This window comes from Notamacropus eugenii, chromosome 2 (genome assembly GCF_028372415.1).
Source record: "Notamacropus eugenii isolate mMacEug1 chromosome 2, mMacEug1.pri_v2, whole genome shotgun sequence".
Classification (NCBI taxonomy): Eukaryota; Metazoa; Chordata; class Mammalia; order Diprotodontia; family Macropodidae; genus Notamacropus; species Notamacropus eugenii.
In genome coordinates, this window is record NC_092873.1 from 462,898,197 (window position 1) to 462,907,912 (window position 9,716).

At 41.7% G+C, this 9,716-nt stretch overlaps 1 long non-coding RNA gene across 3 annotated transcripts; it reads left to right on the forward strand.

The window, feature by feature from the left end:
- The first annotated feature begins 914 nt into the window (after positions 1-914).
- On the forward strand, positions 915-7,754 carry LOC140524182 (uncharacterized). 3 transcript variants are annotated; one of them, XR_011973591.1, is made up of 3 exons: positions 915-1,196; positions 3,468-3,644; positions 7,352-7,754. It is a non-coding gene; the product is annotated as an uncharacterized lncRNA (long non-coding RNA). The 3 variants fall into 3 exon arrangements; XR_011973592.1 differs by having other exon boundaries at positions 918-1,196; positions 3,468-3,629; XR_011973593.1 differs by lacking the exon at positions 915-1,196 and adding an exon at positions 1,268-1,409.
- The last annotated feature ends 1,962 nt before the right edge of the window (positions 7,755-9,716 follow it).

Here is a 9,716-nt window from a genome sequence, read left to right on the forward strand (position 1 = left end):
TGCTCAGTATGGTGCAGCATCAGCCAGGCCAGATAAGGACAAAGGCACAGGAATGAAGCATCAATGGGGACAGATGGATTTGGTAAGCCATGTTTCTCCCTCTCCATCTAGAACTATGAGGCCCCAGAGTTGAAAGTATTAAATCCCCTAGGAGGAACCTTAGACTTCTCACCTGGAAAATGACCAAGTTAAGCCAGAAAATCTCCATAGCTGCTTCCAGTTCTATTATTGAGGACTTCCCTACTGCTGTCTGTGACATTTTCATTCACCCTGTCCCCCGTGTTTGTAACCTCTGACTCTTTCCTTTCATATACAAACAATTCCCAAACTCTATCCTTTCCAACTTGAGTAGTAGTTGCTATTCTATATAACATCTTGAGGTTTGCCACTTGCCTTACATATATTTTCTCACTCTATCCTCACAGCAATCCAATGCTATTGTTATTTCCATTGTAAAGATGAGGAAACTGAGACTGAGAGAGGTTAATCATGTAGCTGAGGTTAAGTGTCTGGAACAGGAGTCAGAGCCCAGAGCCCTGACTCCTGGGCTCGTCCCTTTGTAACATCTCTCACATCCGGCACATTGCCAGCGCCCTGATATGAACTCTCGTTATCACCTTCCTGGACTATGGCAATAGCCTCCTGCCACGGGGGAGGTTGTACTCACCTCTGTTCCCTCTCACAAATCGTCCTTCATACCACTACCAGGACACTCTCTTTTAATGGATAAATTTGGTCATATCACTTCCCTCTCAAAAAGACCTTCATAGCTCCAGATTTTCAAATACCTTTGCCTATCACAAACTCCAACACAATCTGATACCTCTCCATTTTTCCATGGTTAGCTGTTTGTTGTTGTGTTGTTTTCAACTCTTTTTCTTGGCAGAATTACTGGAGTGGTTTGCCATTTCCTTCTCTAGCTCTTTTTACAGAAGAAGGCAAACAAGCTTAAGTGACTTGCCCAGTCACACAGGTAGTATACCAGTCTGAAGTCAAATTTGAACTCAGGTCCTCCTGATTCCAGAGTAGGCACTGTGTCACCTAGCTGCGTGTTGGCTAGCTATTACTCCTTTCCATATACTTTTTAGTCTAGTCAACCTGGTCCACCCTCCCAGTACAACTCCCACTGGAGAGCATCCAGACTCTGTACTTTTGTTCCTGATGGTCCTTGTAACCAGGAATGTCCTCTGCACACAGTAAGTACTTGATAAATGTTGTGTTTGAACCGGGACCACTTGGAAGCAGGATCAGACTTGTTTGACTTTGCCCCAAAGGGCAGCAAATGAAAGTAGCAGAGACAGATTTAGACTAATATGAGGGAGACCCACTAACAATTACAGCAGTCTGAAAATGGGTGGGCTGTCTCAGGAAGCAGGAGGTTCCCCATCCCAAAAGGGCTTCAAGAGGAGGTAATTGTGACTTCTTTTGGGGGATATTTGGAGAGAGGATTCCTGGCCAGCTAATGATTGAGTTGGAAATGGAACTAATTTTCCTCTAACTGAAATTCTATAATTCTATGAAATATAAAAACATAGAATCCAGAAATCCATAGAGCCTAGATTTCTTATTCTGAGGTCCCTAAAACCTACCACTGACAGGTAGGTGCTGGGATAAATGGGAAGTTCTTCATTCAGTTTCCCCCCAAATCATTTATTTATCCCAGTACAGGATAGATAACCTCACACTGCATAGCAGTTCATGTGAAAATAATCTAAAAAATATTATGGTCTTAGTTGATCAAGCGCCATATTGATGACTCATATCAAATTTGCAATCAAAGGGTGAGGAGGGAGGGAATAGGCATTCAGAAAGTGCTGAGGTTTAGATTTAGAGTCAGACACTGATGAAGTATACGAGCAAGTCACTTAACCTCTGTTTGCCTTGATTTTCTCATCTGTAAAATGGGGTTAATAATAGCATCCACCTCCCAAGGTTGTCATGAGGATCAAATTTAGTTTTGTAAAAAAGTGCTTAGCACAGTGCCTGGCACGTAGTAGGTACTACATAAATGCTTATTCTTCTCTTCTTCCTCTCCCCATCCCTTAACTGCAAACTCAGTCATCACCTGACAGTCACAAAAGCTAATACTGTCTTGGAAGCAAAATGGCAAGAAAAGCCATTGTCCACTGACTTCTAGATGGCTTAGATCATATCTGGAACATAATTCTGGTACCATATTTTAAAAGAGAAGGGTTTTATCTCCAGAGGAAGACAAAATAAAAAAAAAACCCAAAAAAACCCAACAACAAAACGAAACCATGACATATGAAGGAATCATCCTGGTCTTGAGAAGATAAATATGTGTGATGAGGGTGGAGGTGGAGTCAGCCCAGGACAGATGAAACATCCTAATAATAACCAATTATTATTATCATAAAATATCTGAAGAGCTATCATATAGAACATGGATGTGATTGAGTCAGTGTGGCTCCAGAGACCAGCACTAGAATAAAAGGGCAGAAGTGGCAGCTGCCACCAGAGGGCAGCTGGTGGTTCTGTGGATGGAAAGCAGGGTCTACAGTTAGGAAGATCTGAGTTCAGATTTGACCTCAGACATTTGCTAGTTGTATGATCCTGGGCAAGTCATTTCACCTCAGTCTGCCTCAGTTTCATCATCTGGCAAATGAGGATGATAGTAGCACCTACCTCTCAGGGTTGGGAGGACCAAATGAGGTAATAATTTTAAAGTGCTTAGCACAGTGCCTGGCACATAGTAAATGTTAGCTATTACTTTTGTTTTTAGGTTAATTTGTGTTTAATATCACTATTATTTAAGAGGCAGACTTTAGTTCAATGTAAGAAAGAATTTGCTAACAATAACAGCTGTCCAGAAAGTTCTGTCTCCTTAAGCAGTAAGCTCCAGATCCTTACAGTTATTTAGACAGCCCCTAGATGCCTAATTACCAGGGATCCGGTGGAGGTGACACATGTATCAGGTAGGAAGTGGACCATTCTCCATCTGTAGAATTGTGTGATTCTATGTGAGGGCTACCCACGCTCTCCCACTGAGGATTCATCATGCTTGAGCCATCTTCAGAAGTCTCTCTGGTCAGCCTCCCTCTCTCCATTAAAAACTTATCTGTATCTCCTTGTCCTTGCCCAAAGGCCCTGCCCTCTCCTTCTGTTCTGACAAAACCATTTGGGTTGTTTATGATTCCAGGTAGCACAATTGCATTTTAACAAGGATACATACACTGCCAGGGCTAGAAACGTGATTCTGTGGGTGAGAAATTCAGGCAGCAGGCAGAGGGAAGTTATTTGGGGACAAGCAGACTTTCTAGGGTTCCTCAAGTCAACCCTAGGCAAGTCACTGAACCTCTCACAACTACAGTTTCCCCATCTGTAAAACAGGGATAACAAAAGCCCCTAGGCTTGTGAGGATCAAGTGAGATAATACATATGAAGTACTTTGTAAACCTTGAAGTGCTATATCAATGCTAACCATTATTATTATTTCACCTAAACAGATTTGGTTAGGAAAGAGAATGGCAGCCATCTGCAACTGTTGCAGCAGAGAAAGAACACAGTTCATGATGGTCACCCTCTGCATTTCCAGGTTTGGGTCTCCACTTTACTTCTACGACCTCTGTATTGATGGCTGCACTAGCATCACCTCCTCCTATTAAAATGTAAGGGCCTCGAAGGTGAGGTTTTTTCATTTTTACACTTAACCCCTGTGCTTAGTATAGTACTTTGCACATAATTCCTAATAAACAAGTGCTAAGAAATAATAATAAGCCTTTTCATTCATTCATTCACAAATGGCTATATCCTTCAACTTAAACCAGAAGGTTTTAAACGTTTTGTGTATGTCTTGGACACCTTTGGCATTCTGGTGAAACTTAATGGGTTCCTCAGATTAATTGTCTTTAACTGCATTAAAAAGAATACTTGAGATTAGAAAGGAAAGCAATTATTTCAAAATATAGATGCACTGTATTTCTTTTTTCCTGTGAAAGTTCATGGACCCACTGAAGTCTGTCTTCAAACCCTTTGGGGGTCCACAGACCCAAGGTTAAAAACTCCTGACCTAGATCCATGTCTAATTGCTCTCTTGGAAAACTCTTCTGTCTTGTTTCCAGGTCTTAAATACCCAACTGTATTTAAGTAAAGTGGTCTGGCTTTCCTCTTGGTATCCATCACAACGGTATTTATTCCATGGTTTCACTCCCCCATCTTCCCAGAGGCTGGTAGCTCCACTCCCCCTCTCACGGGGGTGGGGCCGACAGAGCAGATGTAGAATTAGCTGAACAAACCTTGGGCGTCGGTCACAGAGTGTACACTGGCTGGGGATCTGAGGATGGTCACTCTCCTCCTGGCCCTTGCACTCCATGCCCCAGAGGGATGGATGCCTGATACTTTGTAGTCTGTAAAGGATACAGTCTCAGATCTCTTGCCAGGCCACCTGCATTCCTGGCAGCTTATCAATAGGGAGACCTTGGTGGGAGGTGGACACGTAGTCCCTTCGACTCCCACTAGTCCCTCCCTGGAGGGCTTTCTGGGAAAAGGTTCCCCTTTCCCCAGTTCAGTCAAGCACAGATGATGACCCCAGAGCCTCTGTTGGGCTTCTCTGAGAGGAATAACCAGTGAACATTAATTGAATAACTATTCTGATTCTGTCATTGCTCCAGGAGCTGAGATTTAGTTAGGGAGAGAAGAAGCACAGTCTACCCACATCCCAGCAGGATTTCCCCTTCCCAACGGTCATAGACTCAACATCCTCCAGATCCATTGCTACTGGACAGACATAGTTGCTCACACCCCTTTAATGAGAAAGGAGACATCAACCACAAGGTTTTTATTATAATGTATGACCCTTAGCAAGCCTTATGATCTACCTTGCCAGCAGGCCCTAATCTTTGGGTCTCATCATGTGCCCTGCTGCTGTGCCCAGCAGACCAGTAGGACCCCTGCCAGATATGGCTATGTGATCATCTGCTATACCCTAAGAAATCCTGAGCCTTGCCATCTACCATGTTGTCATATCTACCGACCCTACAGCTGAACCCCTTTGTATAGGTTGCGTCCTCAGAAGGGAAGCTCTTTGAAAGTAGGGGCTGCCTCATTTCTGTTTATGTTCCCTGCACTTGGCATATAATAAGTACCTTATAAATGCTTCTTTCTGTGACATCTTTACTAAAGTGAACTCCAGTGAAGAAATTTCCTCTACCAGTGCAGGTCAAGGATTGTTCTGCAACCAGTAGACTCAGAGCTGCCTGGGAGCACAGAGAGGTGGCAACTTTCCTAAGGTCATTTAGGCAGTACATAGTGACTGATATATGTCAGAGATGGATTTGAACCAGAGCCTCCTTACTCCTAGACCAGTTCTCACACTGACTCTAAGCAAATAAAACATTAACTCACCAAAATTCCATCTCTCCGGTCACTCCCATCTTTTTAGGGCTTTGACAGGAAGAGGGGAGGCCACAAAAGGCAAATTGAATGAAGGTCACTATCTCTGAATAGGGAACTATGTGAACCTGGGAAAAGCAGAGATAAGAGAGTGCCTCAAATATGAGAAATTAACCCACACAGAACACATGCAGCTCAGATCAAGAGTCAGGTTTTAAGTCAAATTCAAAGGTCCTTAGGGTATAACAGCAAAGCTGATGTGAATGTCCATTCTTTGTCACTTCCAGTGATAAATTCATCAGTTTCTGATGTTGAACTAGTTCCCAGAACTTTCTTTTTTGGGTCTCCAGTAGCTGCACCTGCAGCCATACCCCATGTCCTCTGCAATTGTCAGGCTGAATTTTCTCATCTGTGTAATGGGGATAATGAGAATACCTACTTCACAGTGTTTTTGTAACAAACGTGATCAAGTACATAAAAGTGCTTTGCAAACCTATAATGCAAGCTAATAATAATATAATGATAAAGCCTAATTTGATTTTTCCTTCTTCCTGCAAAATAAGGCAGTGTGTGTGAGTCTTCAAAATGTATACAGGTGGGAAGAAAGCATTTTACAATCCTGCCCCTCCTTTGCTCATGACCAGTCACAGGGAAAGTTTGGCCTGGCACTGAGTTCAGCCAGCTGAAAGGGATTTTGATTTCTCTTCTGCTAGACAGAAAACGGGCCAACATAGAGGAGGCAATCTAAGAAAAACCAAAAGAACTTAAAGGGATTGGCAATGAACTTGGAACCTGTGCAATTAGGAGATCAATTCCCTTTGCGACTGACAACTAAGCACATCCCTGAAATATCCCACTAAACTCTTTAATTAGTATTAATGCTCATAATCCTGTTATTGAAGGGACCTGCCCAGTCTCATCATCATCATCTCCATGATGAGATCTTTGCTCCTAGGACTCACAGAAAACGAGGCTGGTTTTCTGGAAGGGAGGAGGCATTTTTCTTTAGGTCATCTCTGTGCCAAAGAGCTTAGTGACCTCAGGAGTCATCTCATCTAAACTGATCCAGTGACGCTTGGGGCAGTGAGCCAACTAACCAAAAGGGCTAAGAGACATCAGAAAAGCCCCTTTTGACGTCACTATTTAAGTCAGGCCTGGGCCCCAGGCAGAGATTCAAAGACACATGTTCTTACCAAAGGAAAACTTTCTCAATTTCTGTGTCAAAGGAAACAAATAGAATGTGTCTAGTTGGGGGTTGTTCCAGTATGGCTTCCCAGGAAACCTACATATCTCCATGTTTAGGTGGATCCATGATCTTCCCTATGTGAATACTTCCTCCAATTCAAATCAAAACCCAACCATACTATTCCTCTTGTGTGATTCTTGTCTGTTATTCTAAAAATCTGAACCAGAAAGTCCCCCAATATGCTGGGGTTCTCCCCTTTAGACCTCAACATTGTTGGAGACCAATGGGCCATATAACTTGTCCATTGGTTATCCTTTGTCCTCACTATGTGACTAGCCCACCACCATTTCCAATCATCCTCCATACTCCATGAGGTCTTTTATGCTACTTTTCCTGATCAAGTTTTTCCTCTGGTAATTGCAGTCTAGTCATTCCCACGCCCTGCCTGTGGGCCACATGTTTGACACCTCTCAAGCCTACAGCATGAGCTACTTTTTCTGGTACCAACTCACATGAAGATTTGGAGAGCTTATTTCTGAGCATATGCAATGGAAGGGTCCTTATCCTCAATTCAGGTACCCTCTTAACTCTTTCCTTCCTGGTGACAAAAAGATAATTAATTGGCTGGTACATAGAAAAGGCCTGCTCAGTAGAAACCTTTCTCTCCCTTCTATTGTGAGAGGCTAGAACTGTTGTTGGTTTCCAAAAAGTGGAGGGGTCTCAGGCCCCCCCCCTCTTCCACCCATCATATATGTGAACACATGGCACTAATGTTCTTCTGTTTCCATTGTGTTTATTCTTTCCTGACCTTAGGTGAATGAATATCAGACATGGAATGGACCAAGTTATAATCTCATGAGTTTTCAATAGGATGAAGGTCCAATAAATTGAAATTCATGGTCAAGTCTTCCTGTAGCTGCACCAGCTGAGATCAGTGAGGAATCATCCCTGAAAGGTGACCTGCTTGACTCAGCCTACCAATGGAGTGACTCCACAACCAAGGCACTCTATCTTGCAAGCAAGGGCTTGAGTCATCCATCACCCTAGAAGTGAAGTTGGTGGGGAGAATGCTTTGTAATAACTACTTTAAACTTGAGGTTACTCTCTCTAAAGGACTGAGTGGGTGTTTATAGAGGACAGAATGTACCCCAGGTTGAGGGAAGATGTTTTTGTATCATGTCCTTGTGATACTTTCTCAGTAAATATTCCTTTAAAACCTTTGTGGTTGATGTTGTTGAATCATTTCAATCATGTCCAACTCTTCATGATCTCATTCGAGGTTTTCATGGCAAAGATACTGGAGTGACTTGCCATTTCCTTCTCCAGCTCATTTTACAGATAAGGAAACTGAGGGAAACAGGGTCACACTATTAGTAAGTATCTGAGGTCAAATTTAAACTCATAAAAATGAGTCTTTCTGACTTCAGGCCTAGCACTCTAACCACTGTTTAGCTAAAACCTAATTAATGCTAATTGGTTAATTGATCTCGAAGAGAGATCAACTGAACAAACTAGTATTGTGAAGATACTAATGAGTTCATTGATGTTGGGGGTGGACACACCAGATGGAGGCTCTTGGGCAATAATAGTAGAAAAAGAACTCTACAAGGAGATAGAGCCTGCTGACCTGTAGGAACCTCACCGTCTAGTGAGAGTGCCAGTTGGGAGTGTCAGCCTAGTGCTCATGCATTATACCACCATTACCTTTAGCTGCCATACTTCTTTTGGCAAGAGTTTACTGGCTAAAGTGTGTTAAGGGTTTTTTTTTTTTTTTTGCCTTCCTCACTATTACTTGTACTGTTTAAATCTAAATGAGGATAATCTGTATCAATATCTATTTTTTTATCCATTTTCCACATTTTGGCATCAACAGTTTTTTTAATAGGCCAGACTAGAATCATTTCAAATGCCTACCAATATATTTTTCCAGGGTTCTTCTAATTTGGTATTGATTTTTATCTTTATTCAATTATGTCATCTATTTTTAAAAATCTTTTAAAATTAAAAAAAATGTAAAATGGCCATGTGAGCCCAACGTGGGAGAGGGAACTGTTAAATAGACTGGCTTCTTATCTTCCTTACAGGAAACGAAATCATTTGGACTAGGAGATTTTGCTGAGTTTTTCTCCTGGTTTCTTGCTCATGGCTCCTATTGACAGACCCTACCTGTACAGCAGCTCATACCTCATTTATACAGCAGTAGCAGCAGCGGCAGCAGCAGCAGCAGGAGGGAAAGAAGTATTCCCCATAAATGAGTTTTCTAAGTATCTGAAGCTCGCTCTAACTAGTATCAAAATGCCTTTTATATTTTAATGAAGGTAGAAAAAAGGTGTATATATATTTATAATTTATATATATATAATTGCATATTTCCTGAATTATATTAAACAAAATAAAGTTAATATAGTAACCCTTTCTAGGAGTCTCAAGGTCATGCTTATGGACATCTCTGATTGTTCTGCATTGAAATACAGTGAGACCCTCGGGACCTATTAAGGTTTCTATCCCTTACCCTGAATGGGACCAGACATATATTTTCTGAGTTCTTATGTTTTTCAATCATGGTTTTTCTGTATCTTCTCATGCTGTCAGACCATTAACGTTAATTTCAATGTGATGTTAATGTTGCTTCTTTTAGTAGCCTCCTCTGTCTTCTAATTTTTTGCCACCAGTTATGAACATAATGTAATATTATTTCTTCATAAAAAATGAATAGAATATTTCAGAGAATTCCAAATACTATGAACTGATGCAGAATGAAAGGAGCAAGACCAGAAGAACAATTTATGTAGCAACGTTGTGAGGAATAACAACTTTGAAAGACTTAAGAACTCTGATAAATGCAATGACCAACTACAACTCTAAAAGATCTAAGATGAAACATGCTACTCACATCTGACAGAGAAGTGGTGGACCCAGAGTGCAGAAAAAGACAAACATTTTTGGACATGGTCACTGAGTGGATCCATTTTGCTTCGTTGTTGTTGAATAGTTTCAGTTGAGTCCAACCCTTCATGACCCCCTTTGGGATTTTCTTGACCAAGATACTGGAGTGGTTTATCATTTCCTCCTCCAGCACATTTTACAGATAAGGAAGCTGAGGCAAACAGGGTTAAGTGACTTGCCTGCGGTCACATAGCTAACAAGTGTCTGGAATCAGATTTGAACTCTGGAAGAT